The 23,178-nt window shown below is 32.9% G+C and overlaps 2 long non-coding RNA genes across 6 annotated transcripts in view; one reads left to right on the top strand and one right to left on the bottom strand.

Annotated features, from left to right (window-relative positions):
* The window catches only part of LOC138311355 (uncharacterized), a 35,101-nt gene extending 28,060 nt beyond the window's left edge, over nt 1-7,041 (top strand). Inside the window, exons 2-3 of the long non-coding RNA XR_011206612.1 lie at nt 5,583-5,760; nt 6,699-7,041. This is a non-coding gene — a long non-coding RNA (uncharacterized lncRNA). The remainder of the gene's footprint in view (nt 1-5,582; nt 5,761-6,698) is intronic.
* The window catches only part of LOC138311352 (uncharacterized), a 172,612-nt gene that overhangs the window by 116,575 nt on the left and 32,859 nt on the right, over nt 1-23,178 (bottom strand). The window lies entirely within an intron of this gene.

Raw genomic sequence — 23,178 nt, forward strand, 5'->3', positions numbered from 1 at the left:
TTATTTACCTTATGGGCAAAAGATTTATTTACCTGAACGGCAAAAGATTTATTGACCTTAAGGGCAAAAGATTTATTTACCTTAAGGGCAAAAGATTTATTTACCTTAAGGGCAAAAGATTTATTTACCTTAAGGGCAAAAAATTTTTTTGATCTTAAGGTTAAAAAAGCTTTTTGACCTTAAAGGAAAAAAGAATTATTTACCTTAAGGACAAAAGATTTACTTACCATATGGTTTAAAGTTTTCTGACCTTAAGGGCAAAATATTTATTTACCTTAAGGGCAAAAGATTTATTTACCTTAAGGGCAAAAGATTTATTTACCTTATGGTTAAAAAGTTTTTTGACCTTAAGGTTAAAAAGTTTTTTAACCTTAAGGACAAAAGATTTATTTACCTTAAAGGCAAAAGATTTATTTACCGTAAGGGCAAAAGATTTACTAAACTTATGGTTAAAAGTTTTTTGACCTTAACTGCAAAAAAGTTTTTTGACCTTAAAGGCAAAAGATTTATTTACCTTAAGGGGAAAAAAATTTGACCTTAAGGGCAACAGATTTATTTACCTTAAGGGCAAAAGATTTATTTACCTTAAGGTTAAAAAAGTGTTTTCTTCTTAAGGTTAAAAATGTTTTTTGACCTTAACGGCAAAAGATTTATTTACCTTAAGGGCAAAAGATTTACTTACCATATGGTTTAAAGTTTTTTGACCTTAAAGTTTAAAAAGTTTTTTGACCTTAAGGGCAAAAGATTTATTTACCTTAAGGGCAAAAAAGTTTTTTGACCTTAATGGCAAAAGATTTACATGAATAACAATTATTTTCAATTGGAATATTAAGCTCATTATGATAAAAAAGTAGCTATAGGTTTTATTATTATTTCAAAGAAAACCACATGGGGTCAATCAGAATAAGACAGGAAGACTGTTTTTATTTATTAGGTTATAGAAGTACAGAGGCTGTCACAGCATGCTATCAATTGCTCGATAATTGATTGATGCTATAATGGACCCACTGGGGTTAAGAAAATAGGTATATCTTACCTGTGACACCTCATTAGTCATCATCTCGGGTAAAGTGTCACCTTAGGTTTAGGTGACAGGCGGCCATCTTGGATTTTGATAGTTAAAGTTTGTTACCGCTATTTCTCAAAAAGTGCTTAAGGGATCTTTCTCAAATTTCATATATGTTCTCCTAGGGCCCTAGTTGTGCATGTTGCATTTTGGGACCGATCGGTGAACAAGATGGCCGACAGGCGGCCATCTTAGATTTTGAAAGTTAAAGTTTGTTACCGCTATTTCTCAAAAAGTACTGAAGGGATCTTTCTCAAATTTCATATGTCGGTTCCCCTAGGACCCTAGTTGTGCATATTGCATTTTGGGACCGACTGGTCAACAAGATGGCGGCCATCTTGGATTTTAATGGTTAAAGTTTGTTACCACTATTTCTCAAAAAGTGCTAAAGGGACTTTAATATATCTTAATCTTAACTACATCTACAAATACTAACAATATCGGAGTCAAATTTAACTTGCAATTTTGTTGATAGTTACGTATAGTGTGGCTTTAAGCATCCAAAGTTATTACTATACACTAATTTTCACTTAAGTTGGACTCTGAAATATAAAATGGAAATGTTTAGCTAGGTGTAATAATAAGTTCTGTTGCTACCTACACTCGCTATATATAAATCACCCAATAGCTGTTTTACTGGATTTTAATTTTTGAATTAATTTACTCATAGACAGAGAATATCCTGAGAGAATTTTAATGCAGGTAAAATTGTGGACACACCCTAATTAGTGGGTGAAATGAGATGACAAAGAGCAATATATCGCTTTCAATTTTTCTCAAAAGTGTTAATTTTTTGGTAATTAATATCTTAAATAAAAATTTTATTTCAAAATTTGAAAAAGTGAAACCCATATATATAGCAAACGATCTATTCAAATGATTTATGAACAAAAAATCTAGAATATTTAACAAATTTATTATCTACATGTATTTATTACTTCTCCAAAACACACTTGAATGTGGTTAAATATAGTTCAAGCTTATTAAATTACAGATCGTTATTTCACACGTTACATATGAATAGAATTGAAAATAAGAATATATTAACCAATTTCCTTAAGAAATACTGGTCGTTTTTTTAATAATCCAATATTTTTTTTTCTTTTATTGCATATTCAAATAAACGGGTTTAAAAGATCTGCCAAATCTGCCCACGCTTGGATTTTTTTAAAAGGAGGTGTTGCATATACAATCCGCCCACGATAATTTTTAGCCCACCATCATCAGATTTTCAAATCGCTTTTTGTCCGTGGTCCGTGGTCCGTCCTTCCGTCCGTTAACAATTCTTGTTACCGCTAGGGGTCTAGTTGTGCATATTGTATTTTTGGACCAATCAGTAAACAAGATGGCCGACAGGCGGCCATCTTGGATTTTGACAATTAAAGTTTGTCACCGCTATTTCTCAAAAAGTACTAAAGGGATCTGTGTCAAATTGCATGTGCAGGTTTCCCTAGGGGTCTAGATGTGCATATTACATTTTGGGACCAATCGGTCAACAAGATGGCCGACAGGCCGCCATTTTGGATTTTGATAGTTAAAGTTTGTTACCGCTATTTCTCAGAAAGTGCTGAAGGGATTCTTCTCAAATTTCACATGTAGGTTCCCCTAGGGCCCTAGTTGTGCATATTGCATTTTGGGACCAATCGGTCAACAAGATGGCCGACAGGCCGCCATCTTGGATTTTGACAATTAAAGTTTCTTACCGCTATTTCTTGGAAAGTACTTAAGGGATATGTGTCAAATTGCATGTGCAGGTTTCCCTAGGGGTCTAGTTGTGCATATTACATTTTGGGACCAATCGGTCAACAAGATGGCCGACAGGCCACCATCTTGGATTTTGATAGTTGAAGCTTGTTACCACTATTTCTCAGAAAGTACTGAAGTGATGTGTCTCAAATTTTATATGTAAGTTCCACTAGGACCTTAGTTGTGCATATTTGATAATTGAAGTTTGTTACTGTTATGTATCTCAGAAAGTACTCAAAGGATCTTTCTCAAATTTCATATGTAGTAATATGTAGTGAAAGTTTGAAAAGCAGAGAAAAGATCCCTCTTTCTTTGTCAGACATAGATCATTCTTTGGTGGGCGCCAAGATCCCTCTGGGATCTCTTATTTGATTTTTGAATTTAAATTAGTTAATTGCATTAATACACATATGTCTATAATACTTAAAACCCGATTGGACCATTATTAGGACTGCAGCGCCCCCTACATTAACACTGGTAAATTTAAAGCCCATTGGGACTTTACCTGGCATAAGTCATAGATAAAACACTTAAATCACGTTTTTCTTATGATTAAAAATACCACATAAAATTGCCTTTTTAACGACATATCACACTTGGCTGTATCCAATGTCATTTTATCATAAATGGAACGTAAATATCAAATTTGACAGAAATTACGACTTTTTGAAGGTTACGTTTTTTCGTTTGATCAACAGAATAAGTAAGGCACTGCTCGAGTACCCTAAACTTTTGATGTTTAAGATTATAATTTGGTTATCATCGTTTCACCATAAACAGCTCAAGTTGATGAATCACTGGAAAAGCCACTTTTTTTAGGTTTATTTCGTCTACCCCCTGTTCTTTTCCATAATATCAAAGTACTGAGAGTACACTGTCAAATATTACCGACTTTACTGTAAGAGTAGAATGTGATGATGAGTTGCGTATTTCAACCAAACCTTGAAACTATCATCATAAACTCATGTTTATGATATTTTTCAGAAATTCTGCTTATCTGTTTTGAAACAGTGGGACATATAATACCGACAGTTATGATTTAACATATACACAATGTCATATTGCATTCCAGAAACTGTATAAGCATTAAGGTAATAAATATGACAGTATGTGTCCTTTGCCCATTGTTAAAGGGAACCATCAATGTTGCCATCGTCTCATGAAGGGCGTTAGAATTGCACCTGCTATACCCATTGCAAAAGGCAACTAAATTTGGTTCCTTTTTTGCTAACGTCAATCAGACATCAGACGAGGCGCTATGTCTCATTTTACCTTTAGTATTGCGAAATAATACCATCAAAAAGTTTACCAGGTACTGATTACAAGTTATAAGTTTTTTCTCATCCAACATCCTTCAGTGCATGCTTTCTAGATTATCTAATGAAAGTTCTAGAAACGCTCTAAGAAGTTCTAGAACAGTTCTACAACTGTTCCAGAGCGGTTCTACAATGTTAAATGAGACTTTTTCAGAAAAGTTCTGAAACTATTCTAGAAATGTTCTAGAACTGGAACTGTCCTAGAACTCCTCCAGTTTTCAATTCCAGAATAGTTCAAGAATTGTTCTAGAACATTATTCTAGAACACTGTTCCAAAACAGTTCTAGAGCATCGTTCTAGAAAAGTCTCATTTAACATTGTAGAACGATTCTATAATTACTTTAGAATAATTCTAGAACAGTTATAGAACTTTTTCCAGAACTGATCTGGAGCAGTCCTAGAAATCCTTGCAGGGGTAGCAACACATTCCCACCCAGTCACATTATACTGACAACAGGCGAACCAATCGTCCTACTCTCTTAATGCTGAGCGCTAAGCAGGGTGTAACGTGTGTCTCGGCCAGGTGACAGAACCCAGAGCCTACCTCACAAGGGCTCTCAACCGAAGGCCAAACGTGAGGCAGTGTCAAGGAAGACGTAAAGAAGTATAAATTAAGTTAGGAAGAAGAGATGCTATGATACGATCCTAAATTTAGTCGCCTTTTACAATCATGCACTAGGGGCAGTAGGTACAATTCTAACGCCCTACCTGCAGGACCGCGTTTTCATCGTTAGTTCATTTTAATGTCATAAGGTCATCTAAGCCGAATGGTCAGGTTGACCTATAGTCACCATGCTTTGTCCATTGCTGTGCGCTGTTCTCATTTCATCGTTCGTATAAACTTTTCAATGAAACGACTTCTTATCAATATCCAAAAGGCCCAAGAAACTGATATTAGGCATGTAGAACACTGGAATGATGGACCACCAAGTACCAAGGATACCTAGATACCTGATATAAGGCCTGTAGTATGCTGGCATGAAAAACTACCAAGTTCATTTAAGGTTACAATGGTCAAATAGGCTAAAAACTTTAAACGACTTATTGTGAATAACTAAGAGGTATTGGAATATGATATTGTGACTGTAGAATAAATGCTTAAACGACTACCGAGTTTGTTCAAATGAATGACCTTGACCTATCTTCATGGTCACATGAGTCAAATAGACTAAAATCTTTAAACGACTTCTTGTAAATAACTAAGAAGACTAGAGACCTTATATTGTACATGTTCATAATTTTTGCTAAACGTAAACTAACCCGTGATGATATAGATCCAAATTGTTACATTTTCTATTTCTAGCCACCACGAAAAGAGTTATTCACCAAAGTTGGACTTCTTGTAAATAACTAAGAAGACTAGAGACCTTATATTGTACATGTTCATAATTTTTGCTAAACGTAAACTAACCTGTGATGATATAGATCCAAATTGTTACATTTTCGATTTCTAGCCACCACGAAAAGAGTTATTCACCAAAGCTGGAAGGACTTGAGGATTTCCAAGGTGATGTTCTCCACATCCTCGACTACAGAGTCCCAGAGCCGTTCGCGGGGAAAACAGTCGCAATACTGGGTGCTGCTTTCTCTGGAGTTGACATAGCCTTTGGGATTTCCTCTGCGGCGAGAGAGGTTTGAAGATTTATTCTTAAGGTTGATCACTACAAATACAATACGAATCTGGATTATTATTCCGTAAACCTGTTATTGAATATTTAGGTTTAACGGTGAAGTACCCCTTGACCCTCAATATATATTGACGTCAAATTTTGAATATTGAGCCAAATGACGGTTCGTCAGCTGTCAATCAAGCAGTCCATGTAACGCACGTGAGCGTGCATGCTACACCGTGTATGCTTTTGTTTGTTTTGTTTTATTAGCTTTAACCTATTCACTTCCAGACGTTGCTATATACCATCTAGCGATCGCTTAGATACTGAATGTAGGTTGATGTTTTTCTCCGAATTTATGCCACGAAAAAAAAAAAACAATCTTAGTTTGTAAGTCGACATTAACCAAAAGAGAATGATGTGCTGGAATAGATAACGTTAATACATAGAGGGGTCCCCAAAAAGTGGCTGTTGTTTATCATGTTTATCTAAACTCTCGTAAGTTAATTTTCAATTTTTTAAAAGACACTTGCTAAAGCTCGTGTCTTTTCAAAATTTGAAAATTAACTAACTTGAGTTTGATAAACATGATAAACAACAAATTTTGTAAAGACACGAGCTTTAGCGAGTGTCTTTTCAAAATTTGAAAATTAACTAACGAGAGTTTAGATAAACATAACGAACAACAGTCACGCGTTGGGAACCTTCTCTATCCCATAACTTTAACTCCATATCTATATACCGTGGTGACCATTTTCTCGTCTTCATTCGGGGAAACTTAACACCATACAGTATGTAGTGATATCTTACCGTCACAAAATATAGTGCCTAAATAGAGAGCCAATATTATATTACATAATTAAAATGCAATTCTAATACAATTTATACATGCTGAAGGTTTATTAATTACAATCTTTTATGTATCGTAAGATGTAGTTCCTACTCAACGTTATTTGATAGATGAAGGGCGCAGGGTCACGGAGGTGAAAAGGTCATGCGCACTAATTCGATTTATGTGAGATAGCGCATTATCTAGTATCTACACAGGCCAGCCACTGTAACAGGTGTCAGTTTTGAGATGGACACAAGTCAAGGTCAGTAATTTGTACCGTGTACTTTGGAATTGAAGCTGCGTACATGTTGAGTACATGTTTTTAATTATTGAGTGTAAGTTACATTTATTAACACATTGCGTTGATATTGAGTGTAAGTTACATTTATTAACACATTGCGTTGATATCAAGTCAGTATCTTGTTTGTGTGATGTTAAATGAAGACCTCTGGTATTATTCATCTTATTATTTCTTAGTTTATGGTGTGGCGTTTTTGTATCCCCACCTTGTACCAAAAGTTTATATCAAATACCTTTGTTTATTGTTTGAAATATCGACCTTTGCGAAAGCAAGTCTATTTCAATTGTCGTTTTAATAAAAAAACAGCCAACTTCAATTCAATCAAACTTGTCATAACGTTAGAGTGCCAGCGATACCAAGAAACCAACAATAGATGACATGACATCTAAGTTGTATTGGTAGTCCAAAGACAGAAACAACAATAGATGACATGACATCTAAGTTGTATTGGTAGCCAAAGTACAGAAAACAACAATAGATGACATCACAACTAAATTGGTAGTCAAAGACAGACATGACATCACATCTAAGTTGTATTGGTAGCCAAAGACAGAAACAACAATAGATGACATGAAACATCATCTAAGTTGTATTGGTTCAAAGTACAGAAACAACAATAATGACATCACAACAGTTGTATTGGTAACAAAGACAGAAACAACATAGATGACAACTAAGTTGTATTGGTAGCCAAAGACAGAAACAACAATAGATGACATCACATCTAAGTTGTATTGGTAGCCAAAGACAGAAACAAACTAATAGATGACATCACACTAAGTTGTATTGGTAGTCAAAGTACAGAAACAACAATAGATGACATCACAACTAAGTGTATTGGTAGTCAAAGACAGAAACAACAATAGATGACATGACATCTAAGTTGTATTGGTAGCCAAAGACAGAAACAACAATAGATGACATCACAACTAAGTTGTATTGGTCAAAGCCAAAGACAGAAACAACAAAGACAGAAACAACATGACATGACATCTAAGTTGTATTGGTAGTCAAAGTACAGAAACAACAATAGATGACATGACATCTAAGTTGTATTGGTAGCCAAAGACAGAAACAACAATAGATGACATGACATCTAAGTTGTATTGGTAGCCAAAGACAGATGAACAACAATAGATTGACATCACAACTAAGTTGTATTGGTAGCCCACAGAACAACAATAGATGACATCACAACTAAGTTGTATTGGTAGCCAAAGACAGAAACAACAATAGATGACATCACAATCTAAGTTGTATTGGTAGCCAAAGACAGAAACAACAATAGATGACATCACAATCTAAGTTGTATTGGTAGCCAAAGACAGAAACAACACATAGATGACATGACATCTAAGTTGTATTGGTAGCCAAAGACAGAAACAACAATAGATGACATGACATCTAAGTTGTATTGGTAGCACAAAGACATCTAAGTTGTATTGGTAGCCAAAGTACAGAAACAACAATAGAATGACATCACAATCTAAGTTGTATTGGTAGCCAAAGACAGAAACAACAATATGACATGACCATCTAAGTTGTATTGGTAGTCAAAGTACAGAAACAACAATAGATGACATCAACATCTAAGTTGTATTGGTAGCCAAAGACAGAAACAAACAATAGATGACATGACATCTAAGTTGTATTGGTAGCCAAAGACAGAAACAACAATAGATGACATCACAACATCTAAGTTGTATTGGTAGCCAAAGACAGAAACAACAATAGATGACATGACATCTAAGTTGTATTGGTAGTCAAAGACAGAAACAACAATAGATGACATGACATCTAAGTTGTATTGGTAGCCAAAGACAGAAACAACAACAATAGATTGACATGACAACTAAGTTGTATTGGTAGCCAAAAAGTACAGAAAGTACAAGACAGAAACAATAAATGACATCACATACTAAGTTGTATTGGTAGCCAAAGACAGAAACAACAATAGATGACATGACATCTAAGTTGTATTGGTAGCCAAAGACAGAAGAAACAACAATAGATGACATCACATCTAAGTTGTATTGGTAGCCAAAGAATACAGAAACAACAATAGATAGTCCAAAGTACAGAAACATGACATGAACTAAGTTGTATTGGTAGCCAAAGTACAGAAACAACAATAGATGACATCACATCTAAGTTGTACAGTCAAGACAGAAACAACAAAAGATGACATGACATCTAAGTTGTATTGGTAGCCAAAGACAGAAACAACAATAGATGACATCACATCTAAGTTGTATTGGTAGTCAAAGAGTACAGAAACAACAATAGATGACATGACAACTAAGTTGTATTGGTAGCCAAAGACAGAAACAACAATAGATACATGACATTAAGTTGTATTGGTAGTCAAAGACAGAAACAACAATGACATCTAAAGTTGAACAATAGATGACATGACATCTAAGTTGTATTGTATTGGTCAGCCAATTGAAAGACAGAAACAACAATAGATGACATGACAACTAAGTTGTATTGGTAGCCAAAGACAGAAACAACAATAGATGACATCACATCTAAGTTTTGTATTGGTAGCCAAAGACAGAAACAACAATAGATGACATCGACATCTAAGTTGTATTGGTAGTACAGAAACAAACAATAGATGACATGTCAAAGTATTGGTAGCCAAAGACAACAACAATAGATGACATGACATCTAAGTTGTATTGGTAGTCAAAGTACAGAAACAACAATAGATGACATCTAAGTTGTATTGGTAGCCCAAAAGATGACAATCTAAGTTGTATTGGTAGCCAAAGACAGAAACAACAATAGATGACATGACATCTAAGTTGTATTGGTAGCCAAAGTACAGAAGAAACAACAATAGATGACATCACATCTAAGTTGTATTGGTAGCCAAAGACAGAAACAACAATAGATGACATGACATCTAAGTTGTATTGGTAGCCAAAGACAGAAACAACAATAGATGACATCACATCTAAGTTGTATTTATAGTGAATGACATCAAGTTGTATTACAGAAAACAGAAACCACAATAGATGACATCTCCAACTAAGTTGTACAGAGTAGTCAAAGACCGAAAAACACAATAGATGACATGACATCTAAGTTTGTATTGGTAGCCAAAAGACAGAAACAACAATTAGATGACATCACAACTAAGTTTGTTATGGTTGAGTCAAAGTACAGAAACAACAATAGATGACATGACATCTAAGTTTGTATTGGTAGCCAATCAAAGACAGAAACAACAATAGATGACATGACAACTAAGTTGTATTGGTAGTCAAAGTACAGAAACAACTAATAGATTACATGACATCTAAGGTGGTATTGGTATGTCAAAGACAGAAACAACAATAGATGACATGACATCTAAGTTGTATTGGTAGTCAAAGTACCGAAACAACAATAGATGACTGACAACTAGTTGTATTGGTAGCCAAAGACAGAAACAACAATAGATTGCAAACATCACAACTAAGTTGTATGCTGGTAGTCAAAGTTACAGAAACAACAATAGATGACATCACATCTAAGTTGTATTGGTAGTCAAAGACAGAAACAACAATAAGAATGACATCACATCTAAGTTTTATTGGTAGTCAAAGACATAAACAACAAATAGTGTTGACATGGTTCACATTAAGTATGTATTGGGTAGCCAAAGACATGAAAAAACAATATATTAAGTACAGATAGATGACATTGACATCTAAGTTGTATTGGTAAGTCAAAGTACAGAAACAACAATAGATGACATGACATCTAAGTTGGTATTAGTCTAAAGACAGTTTTTGGCTCCCAGCATTAATCTTTTCTTCTGTATTGTAACCAAAAGAAAGAAACAACAAAAGATACATCACAACTGAAGTATGTTTTGTATCCAAAGTACATAAACAACAATAGATTGGACACTAATGTTGTATAGCTCAAAGACAGAAAACACGACAATAGAAGACATCAACAACTAAGTTGTATTAATTGGTAGCCAAAGACAGAAACCCAATAGATGACATCACAACTAAGTTGTATTGGTAGCCAAAGACAGAAACAACAATAGATGATTTCACAACTAAGTTGTATTGGTAGCCAATGACTAGAAACAACAATTAGATGACATGAAACATCTGGGCTGTTTTCGGTAGACAAAGCAAGACAGAAAACAACAATAGATGACGATCACCGGTTGTTTGTAAGTCAAAGATCAGAAACAACAATGAGATGATCATTACATCTAAGTTGTATTGGTAGCCACGAAGACAGAAACAACAATAGATGACATCACATCTAAGTTGTATAACAGGTCAAATGACAGAAACAACAATAGATGACATTCACAACTGGTGTTGTACTGGTAGTCAAAGACAGAAACAACAATAGATGACATGACATTCTAAGTTGTTTGGTAGCCAAAGACAGGAAACAACAATGATTACAATGACTTCTAAGTTGTTTTGGTAGTCAAAGACAGAAAACAACAATAGATAATATGACATACATCTAAGTTTGTATTTAGGTCAAAGTACAGAAGTATACAAGAGATTACATTTCCTTAAGGGTAATATGGTAGCTAAAGACAGAAACAACAATAGAAAACATGACTTTCGTTCAACTATATGGTGTAGACAACAAAGTACAGAAACAACAATAGCCTGACATTACATCTAAGTTTGTATTGGTCAAAGAGAAGAACAACAATAGATGACATCACATCTAAGTTGTATCTGGTAGTCAAAGTACAGAAACACAACAATACGATGACATACATCCTAAATGTTGTCCTGGTCTAGTCAAAGTCACAGAAAACAACAATAGATGGACATCACAACTAAGTTGTATTGGTCAGCATCAAAGTACAGAAACAAACTAGTAGACTCGACATTGAAGATCACATCTAAGTTTGTATTTGGTAGTCCAAAGACAGAAACAATGGAATAGATGACATGACATCTAAGTTGTATTGGTAGCCAAAAGATTTAACAAAACAACATGGGCCACTAAAGATGACATCACAACGGTAAGTTGTATTGGTAGCCAAAGACAGAAACAACAATAGATGACATGACATCTAAGTTGTATTGGTAGCCAAAGAAACAATTAATAGATACATCAAACAACATAGATAACAATAGAAACGATATCTAAGTTGTATGGTAGTTCTAAGTACACGTGAAACATGTAGTGTTATAGATAATGACATGAGCTTCTAAGTTGTATTGGTAGATATAAAAAGGTAAAATGATAACGGAGAACGGTTGTAAATATATGATTAGTTCACAATAAGGGTATAATGATAACGGAGCCACGTGTAACAACAATAGATACATGTCATTAAGGGTGACTAATGTATTGGTAGCACAAAGTACAGAAGGGTTGTAATGATAATGACACGTGTACAACTATGAGTTGTATTGGTAGCCAAAGATCAGAAACACAAGTAAGATTACAACATTTAGTAAGGGTATTATTGGGAGCCGTGAACACAAACAACATAGATAATGGACATCACAACTAAGTTGTATTGGTAGACAAAGGACACGTGTAACATATTAGATATGACATCAAAACTAAATTGATAATGGTAGTGTAATTTAAAGTTACAGGGTATAGATAACAGGAGCTCTAAGTTTATTGGTAGTCAAAGACAGAAACAAATATAGATGACATGATAAACTAAGTAAGGGTCAAATTATACCAAATAAGATGGACATCACGTGTAAACTAATCGGTTAATGGGTATAATGAACGGAGCTGTGTAAATTAATAGATGAACATGGTACAGTATTGATATTGGTAGCCAAAGACAGAAAACAACAATAAGGGTATAATGATAATCTAAGTTGTGTAAATTATGTAGCATAAGGACAGAAACAATAATAGTACATTTCATCTAATATTGGTAGCAAGACATTAAAACAACAATGTTAATACATCGAAATTTTTATAAGTTGTATGGTACCAATTTTAGAAACAACAATAGATTACATGAACATCTGAAGTAATAGGTAACTATGGTAGCCCCTGATTTCCAGAAACAACAATAGATGACATACAATGTTACTAAGTTGTATTCACGGTAGCCAAAGACAAGAAACAACAATAGAGATGAAATTCAGTCAAACTATAGTTTATTTTAGTCCTGTCATGACAGTTAACAACAATTTTGACATCACATGTAAGTTGAATCATGAAACATCTGAAAAGTGACAGAAACACCAGTGTGTATTGGAATAGAACATGACATTACAATAAATGCTATTAGTAGTCAAGTACACAGAAAACAACAATAGATGACATGACATCTACTAGTTGTATTGGTAGCATAAGACAGAATTTAACAAAAATGACATCACATCTGTAATGTTGTATGGTGAAAGTACAGAAACAACGTTTTATATGAATCAACTGATACAATTTACTGTGGTAATGAAGAGTCAAAGCAGAAACAACAACTTGTAATGACGGTAGACAACATAATTCTATTGGTAAGCCAGCACTGAAGGTTCATGTAAGATGACATCGAATCGGGTATGGTTGTATGTGTCGGAAGCCAATATAGCTCATCACAAAGAGAACACAACAACAATAATGACATGGACATTAAGTTGTCGTTTGGTATCAAATATGGGAAACAAATAATAATGAAACATGTCTTAATATTCAGTTACGTAGAACCACTAGCAAACAAATGTATATCATGAACACGAACAAGATATTGAGCAAACATTTGTCAACATAGATTACTTCCAAGTTGTATTGGTATACAATCAATACTGAAGAACAGTTGACTATTAGCCGAAGGCTAGAAAAACAATTTGATGAATCGATCTAACCTGTAGTTGGTGGCCAAAGGAATTATCAACACGAACAGTCATTCGTAGCGAGGCAAATTGTTAGCCAAAACTATGAAATGTCAATTAGAAAATGAAACATGTGCGTTTTTTTGGTAGCCAAAGTATTTCAACATTATTTTTTTTTCTGACAAAATTGACACTATTGAAACGAATTTGTAGCTAAACAGAAAACAACAATTTTTTTCAAAAAATTTTATCTGTCAAAGACAGAAATTGCTGAGAAAATATGCATGACATCCGCATATTAGTCCTATTTTATGCAAATCTGTATGTATATCTTCTACATCATGACATCATAAAAAGATATTCAGAGATCTAAAATGGGTGCCAAAGCAAAAAATTAAACCTAATATTGGTAGCCAAAGACCTTCAAACAGACAATAGTTACTGTGACAGACTAATTTTACTTTGTAGTCCAAAAAGTTGAAACATTTGTTACTGAAGACATGTAAGTTTATTCAAGAAACAACTTTTGTAGAGACACTCCTGGTCAGATTTTGTATTTGGAGCCAAAGACAAGACGGCAACAATAGATAGATCATGGCAGAACAAGTGATTGGATTACACAACTAATAGAAGATATACAACTAAAGGTAGGCAGCCACAGAAAATCTTTAGTGATGTCAAAGTTGTATTGTAGCGAGAAAATCAATTGTTAACCAAAGTTTGATCACAATTGTTGTAAAGTCATTCAAAGGAATGCAAACAATTGATGAATTGCCTTTTAACCTTGCATTTGCAGCCAACGTAAGAATTTATGCACTGTGATAGTATTGTGATGATCAAATACTTTTTTTGTTTCTTGTTTTTTTTGATGTTGACAGAATACATATATGTATATCCAGGCTTAAATAAAAGACGCTTGAAGAATGTAGTCTCAATTAGTCTAAGTAGCCAATACTAGTATCGCTGTAGAAATAAAACTTTTATGAAAGTACAGAAAGTAACAATAGATGTTGGCTTCTTAGTTTGTACTGACTAGAACATGTCGTTGTACTAATTTGTATTGGTCGCACTGTAGACATACATTAGATAATGACATCTAAGGTTGTTTGGCAGTACTGATGAAAATTTATTTTGTCAGGCTAATTTAATTCTGTAGACATGAAACAACAATATGTTCAAACCTAAGTTGTATTTTAATGCATGACCCAACAAAATCATCAAAATATATGTAGTGGTAATTATTGCGGTAGAATAAATTAAAGGTTTTTTCTTTTGTGAGCATAAGTGTAAAAATCTATGGCACATATACTTTAGCCCAAAACAGAAAAAAACATGGTCCATTATCTAATGTATGTAGCCAGACAGAAACTGACAAAGATTAAGAAATAGTGTATTTAGTCAAAGACAGAAATTATACTGAAGAAATATGATTCAACAAATTCGCATCAGATGATGACCGTGTAAATCTAACCGTTCATTATATTAGCCAAATAGATTAATTTGTTATGAATCTAATCCGGTTTAATTACTAGAAAAAAAACCCAATAATGGACCCCAACCTAATGTCCCTGGTATCAAAGCATTCAAACTGACCGTCCATAAGAATTGATTCTACGTTCTTGGTTATAACTTAGGTCGGATAACTAAACAATCCCTTTATATTGTCAAATTAAATTTTATCGGTAAATTTAATTGGATTTTGAAATAACCATAGCCAATTATTGACAATTACGTTTGGCAACATATACCTTTTCAGAAAACTGAACCTTTGATGACTTATTACAACTGGTAGTTTTTTACATATGTATATAGGATTAGGGACTACCATTTTGCCGTACCAAGGAATACTGATAAATTTTCATAAATCCAATACTTTATTCAAAGACAGAAACCACGAAAATGAGATTTCTTCACTTTGAAATTTAGTTGCAAAGTTTTCAGGAATAAAATTAAGTGCATCAATCTAACAAAAGACGTGAAAACACATTGAGATGACATATTGTCTGGGTAATGGTTTTAGGTGATGTATTTGATAGCCAATAGTGTAATCTATGGATTTCATGACACGCGGTTCTAAGTTATTGTTTTTCCAAAACAGAACAGTTTATTACATGTATTTTTAATGTAAGAATGTTGATTCGATAGGGTTGTGTGGAGAGTTTCATTAATATTTTAACAGGAGATTCTCGTGAAATTTATGTTTATTATTGATACTTCATTGAATTAAATGTATTGCTGAACATAATGACATTTTCAGTAAAAATGCATACATTGAGTGGGTAACGTATCTGATTTAATAAGGTGAAAGATACATTCATGTATTTGCAAAATAAGTTCCTGAATACTTTAAAAGAACAATGCATGAAAATATAAGCGCTCACAAATTTTATATGATCTATCATTCAAACTATAAAATATTGAATCTCCTTAAACCTTCAATACTTTAACTTTACATATACAATATGCGAAACTCATCAGCTTTGGAATAAAATATAGGATACTGACTATGACATTGTTACTCACAAAAGTTAACTATTAGTAGTCTACCTATGGGTAAATGTGCATTCCCCAACATTAACGCAAAAGGTCATTTATCTGCTATATACAAAGGGATTTCAGTTAAGCTAGTTTCTAAATTCGTCAAAGCGAGAAAATGTTCACTAAATGTTCGAAGTGATATACAATTTATCGTTGAGGTCATGCATTCCTGTAAGCGCTTTGAATATACCCGTGAATTCTATTCATGTTATCTGCCTTACAGTAATTGTCAGCAATTTACATGAATTTTGTACTGACTTTTTAAATGTCGTTTTAGAGTTTGGTGATTAACCACCTTATAGCGCGGATATACAAAGGAGAAACAACAACCGTCAATATATAGCCAGTTAGAATGGTGAGGTTTGTTTACGTTGGCTTTCCAATACAAAAATCAAGTTATCAAAAGATTTTCCCAACAAACAATAAAAAATACACCACAGTCGTATCAAATACAAATTATTGCAGTTATGAATCAAAAAAAAAATCTATAGTAATTGCATAATCACGGAAAGGTCCATTTCATGAACATAACTTAATAACTTTGACCTTACTAATCTGACAACATAACCAACTGGAGACATCCTTTGTTTCAGTGAATCTATAGGTTTTGTCTTGAAACTTGTAATGAAATGTATCAATAAGTCTTTCAATGTTCTTCTGAAAAACAATAAAACATTGTATTGGTCCTGTTATGTCTATCCAGTGACTGCAGGTGAATTTAATTTTATTTTAGTGAATGTGGAATTGATTAAAAACTTTACAACTGCGATTTTATGGTCCCCAAAAAATTTGGCCACAAACATGAATATCGTTTAGACATTTGAAACAACATGTTACTCTGTACAATTTAAATTCGTAGACCTCAGTATCAAACTCAATATGTTTTGTCCCCTTTGATATCGTATGATCAATTGACATTGATCGTTTACAAATTGGTTGATGATTTCGAGTTTTGGACTCTGGATAGATAAGAAGGACATACTGGCCATAATTTTCTACTGCAGTTAATTACAGTGAAAAGCAAGTTTGAGGAAAAAAGATCAATTTTAGTGAAACAACGGGTGAATTGTTAATGTAAAGTTAAAATGAAGTATAAATTATACTGCCTGATGTGTTATATCTTTTAATGATGTTCATTAAGAGTTTAGTTGACGCATAATTAAAAAAGGTCCTTTCATTGTGCACTTTATTTTGATAAAGAAGTGACACCCCATTCGCCATCTTTAACATTTCACTATGAAAATTTAACGTTTGTGTCGAATTACATATGGCGAATTTAAAATCCGATAAAAAAAATAACACTTTATTGCTGGTTTTTATTTCAATTTAATTAAATATTGTCTGCTAGTTATTCATTCAAAAATTATGCATTTTAATTGACACTAATGTTTTGTTAAATAAGGAGTTAGGAGAAGAATTTCATATAATGTTTTTTCATTTGTTTCATACCAAATCATCAATTCTGATTGGATACTTTTTTGAATTGCATACAACTATGTAACTTCAATGTATAAATTTAAACGTTGCAATAGCGCGAAACCCCGACGTTACACGTACTACGTCAAACAATAGAGGCATTGACGTTGTTAGTTTGATTGGTGAAATATAACCCCGGGACTGAAAAATCGCTAGAATGGTAATTTTATCAACATTATTTTATCAAATCATGAGATGCAACTATAATTGCATAGTAAAACTGAAAACTTTTAATTTTTACTGGAAATGAAACAAATTGTTTGCAAACCTGTGTTGTGAAGATTTCACACAGTTAGTCAACCAACACAATAAACTTTTAACTTTCATAACCCATGAAGTCGTTATAACATAGTGACCATCATGCTAAATCAAAAATGACAAGATATGGTGTAATAGCCCTAAAAAGTTATGAACTTTCCCCAAATTACAAGTCTAGAAAGTTAAGAGGTCCAAAGATATAAATATACAAAATTTTATTTTAGACTTACGCGCGGTCCGACAGAAAGTCAAAAGTTAACGCCTTCAAAGCTTAGAAATGCTACTTTGCGCATGTCCGGAAATAAAAGTTGTTAACCGCAATGGAGCGAGCTTTGCAGTGAATGCTCGCCGGCTTAGAATCAACTGCTGATTCGAAGTGAATAAGGAAATTATATCAACTAAAAAATGTTCTGAATTGCTAAGAATATTATATGGAAACGAATTCGAGCTATGACAACAACTATGATTTGTGAATGATCTACCAAAACCACATAAACTGACTTCTCTTCGTCACTATAAGGTGAGTGGGGCCCCGAAGGGGTACGGGTTATATTCTGTAAGTGTTTGGTCGCTTTTTGGAATTGGTACCATAGTAAAATAGAGATTAGAAATCAGGAAAAGTGTTGATAAATTTGGGAACATATAACAGATTTAATCATGGATTACAACAGAAGCATTAATAGAGTCATATTATACAAAAAATGTACGTGTTTCCTTAAAAGATGATCACATTCTTCAGTGTTATACATGTACGATATACATGTAATGTTAGCTACTGTTACAGGCTTACAGCGTCAGGAGTGTGATATCTTTTCTGATATCTATTTGTGTATTGATGTATATCAGTGATATATATCCTTTTACTGCATGCTATGGATATTATTGTATTAAAGAAGCCACTTTCAAACTTAATTCATCAGTGTTCGTGTGTATAAGATTGTATTTTTTTAGACTTACAGTCACTTAGTCACGTACTCGTTATCCTATCTGCTGGTCTTAATTATATAAAATTCACACCAATACATCATAAGTGGTGTGAGTAAAGAATAGTAATTGACTTTTTTAAATATGTATTATATATTATGTCCAATATATTTAGGCTACATAAATTCTGGCACTAATTAGAACCATTACTCTTCACATGAAAATGCCTAGACCTCTGTAATTCAATAAATGACTAACTTAGTATCTAGTGAGGTTTGATTTTGATAAATGTGTTCAAAAAACTGTGTAATTGTTATAAATTTGTGTTTGGCAGAGAACAGTTGGAACTAGTTTGATTTACATGTAGGCTTACACTGAAAGAATATGTACATGCATGTATACAGTATTTATCTATGTACATAACTGACATTTACTCCACATTTTCTTTATAGAATATATGGGACCTTCAACCAGATGACAGAAGTGCAAGATGTGATGGCAGCTCGCCCAAAAATAAAAGGGAAAAACAACTACATGTATCTCTGAGATCAAAACTGACAGTAAAAAATAAAGTCTGTTTGTAATGTACCCATTATGAACCAGAAAGAAATTATTTTCAAGAAGGAAGGACAGAACAAACCTAGCATAATTCTTTACTATTTATCACCAGGATATTTTCAAATTATTCATTTCTTCTTCACACAAATGAATGTCCGAATCGGACATGTGCATTAGCATAATCTTCTCGTCGAATGACATTACTTAAGTGTTGTACATTTACGATATACATGTAATGTTAGCTAACTGTTACAGGCGTACAGCGTCAAGCGGTGTGATATATCTTTCTCTGATATCTATTTGTGTATTAGATGTATATCATTGATATATATCCTTTTACTGCATGGCGGATGGATATTATTATATTAAAGATGCCACTTTTCCAAAACTTAATTCATCAGTGTTTCGTGTTACAAGATTGTATTTTTTTTAGACTGACAGTCAACTTAGTAACTTCTCGTAAATCCTATCTTGACTGGTCTTAAATGATATAATATACAACACCAAGACATTTTTTAATGGTGAGTAAGATATAGTAATTGACGTTTTTAAATTGTATTATATATTATGTCAATTTATTTGCTACATATATGCTACTTAGTAGAACCATGACTTCTACACATGAAAATGCCTAGACCTCTTGTAAATTATAAAGTACTAAATTAGTATCTTATGAGGTTTGTTTTTGATAAATACTGTGTGAAGTTATATAATTTGTGGTTTATCTATGATTTACATAACTGAAAGACATTTACTCCTGTAATTTACATTTTCTTACATCCAACATTGTCTGTATAGAATATATGGGACCTTTCAACCAGAACTTGACTGCATAGTGCAAGATGTGATGGCAGCTCGCCCAAAATAAAAAGGGAAAAACAACTAACGTATGTATCTCTGAGATCAAAAAACTGAAAAAATAAATAATCCAGAATAATGATTATTGCATGTTTACACACCTAGTGTGTATAACTTTTGAATAATTTATATGGGACAAGGACAAGGATATGTAATTCTAATTTATGAACAATAAACCAATTAAAATAATATATGTCATTTGTCTGAGTTGTTTAATTATGTAGTGTTCATTTCAGAAATGTTCAAATACAGAAAATAAATAGCAAACAAGACTGGAGCTAGATCAAAGGTTATTTGGGTCAAAAGTCAGTGTCAAATCTCAAGATATTGGCTCTATAGATATACATATATCCCTATGTGTAATAAAAAAATCTTGTTGTGTAATACACAGATTGCACATATATATAAGAATATCCATATATCTGTAGAGACAATAGCCTGTGATGCATGTTGTTAAATTGCATTATTCATTTTTGACTATTTTAAGTTGCAAAGTTTTGATTGATTTAGAAAGGAATAGACTGACAATAACTTCTAATTAGTCCAGGTCAATCAAGGTCTAATACATGTACAAGCTCTTAGCAACTTCACATAATTAGTGTTTGGAGCAAGATCACACTAAAGGATTGCTTGAATATATAAAGATAAACTATCAAAATACAACTAATAAAGTTAGATTTTTCACCAGGTTAGACTATATACATACTAAAAAATGAATTTTACTGCAATTACTCTGATGACATTATAATCACATGCTATGGTCAGCTTATTTGCTACTGGATGCTATTTTGAACTCCAGTCATTTTTCTATTGACTTAGAATTCAATGCACAATATGTGTACATGACACTACAATGCATATGAATGTGCTATTTGTGCATGAATATGATTGTATAAGAAACATCTAGGTCTTTTATTATGCATGTTTCTGATTAATTTGATTCAGAGGCAAATTCACGGCTGGACATCATATTATATGGTAGCTATATGGTTCATTGGCAAGCTATCGTGTACATGTACATCACAAATTTAACTAAGGGATCTGTCTTCATTATCTACACAGAAAATATATACTGAATTGCATGTTAGACATTCAGAACTTTGAACACACATTAAACCGCCTTATTGCAACCCCAACCCCATTTTTTTTTTTTTTTTTTTTTTAAATTTTCTGTAATCCTTGAAATCATATAACCAAATGTTTATAGTTTCACCAGAAATTTATCATCATGTTTTTAACGAACATGGAGCTTTTCCAACATAAATATCAGAAATATACATAAAATAACGTATTAAGTTTTATACTGGTTTATGGCGGTACATGGTGATTATTTAACTAATAGATATGTATACACATATGACATTGAACAAAAATGCATATATTTTACTTGATTTATTATTATATTTCATTTGGACCTTTATAAAACAAGTTATATGGTTATCCAAGGCAAGTCAAATATCGTCTGAGATATTTATTTTAAAAAATATCACCAGAGTAGAAAACCATTTTCCTCTCTATATAGTACGATGTGTCTTGTCTATTTCATTATTTATCAACACCATTATTTATATATCTGGTACATTTTTGTACAATTTATTATCTTGTCTAGTACGTTGTATGGTAGTCGCAACACGTATTTTATACGAAGTTTAAATACCGTTCCCACAAAAATCCCTCCGGTGGCCCCCGGAAATTAGGCAAAGCATAGTCAACCGATCGCCGTATAGTAAACACTCAAAATGACCGAATGGAAGTATTGTTTACACGACGTTAATGTATATATATTGTTCTGAGGGACTCTTTAACTTCATCACATAACAAAACATTCACTTGTTCATGATAAGTAACAAGTTCTTCCGTAGAAGTTCCTGCTAACATGAACGACACACTTTTGACTGGGCACGCCATTTCGTTTGGTCTGGAAAGTCACGTGATCGTCTACAAATGAAAATGCATATTCAAACACTCTGGATATCGAATTTTTAATCATTAATTTCTTTTGAACTCGGGACTTTTTGGATGTGTAATTAGGGGAAAGTTGATAACTTTTTATAATATATGTACCCTAATTTTCTTTTGTTGATTTACGGACCCTGAACGATACGGATTATGCGGCTTTAAGGTAAATAATTCTTTTTTCCTTTAACGTCAAAAAGCTTTTTTAACCTTAAGATCGAAAAACTTATTAACCTTAAGGTAAATAAATCTTTTGCCCTTAAGGTAAATAATTCTTTTTTCCTTTAAGATCAAAAACTTTTTTAACCTTAAGGTAAATAAATCTTTTGTCCTTAAGGTAAATAATTCTTTTTTCCTTTAAAGATGCTCCAACGATGACAAATGATAATTTTTCTCTATCAAAAACAGGACCAGACGATTAAGTATTTTTCTTCAGTTACAAAAGTTACTTACTTTACACCATTACCACCATTGAAAAGTCTGAGTTTCTTATTTTACTTCAAGATAAAGATATTAAAAATAATTAATTGCATCCCGAAAAAACTCCGTGGCACTATAATGTCCTATATGGAATGCAGTACCGATTGCGCATGCACCGAAAGTAAAATCAAATATTTTATATTATTTCTTGAGTTAATTAGACATATATATACACGATTAAACACCAATTATTGTTCAAATGATAGGTCCCATTTATGCTCTGTCTGCGGTGGAGCATCTTTAAGGTCAAAAAGCTTTTTTAACCTTAAGATCAAAAAACTTTTTTAACCTTAAGGTAAATAAATCTTTTGTCCTTAAGGTAAATCAATCTTTTGCCGTTAAGGTAAATAAATCTTTTGCCGTTAAGGGAAATAAATCTTTTGCCCTTAAGGTAAATCAATCTTTTGCCGTTAAGGTAAATCAATCTTTTGCCGTTAAGGTAAATAAATCTTTTGCCATTAAGGTAAATAA

This window comes from Argopecten irradians, unplaced genomic scaffold (assembly GCF_041381155.1).
Source record: "Argopecten irradians isolate NY unplaced genomic scaffold, Ai_NY scaffold_0018, whole genome shotgun sequence".
Taxonomy (NCBI): Eukaryota; Metazoa; Mollusca; class Bivalvia; order Pectinida; family Pectinidae; genus Argopecten; species Argopecten irradians.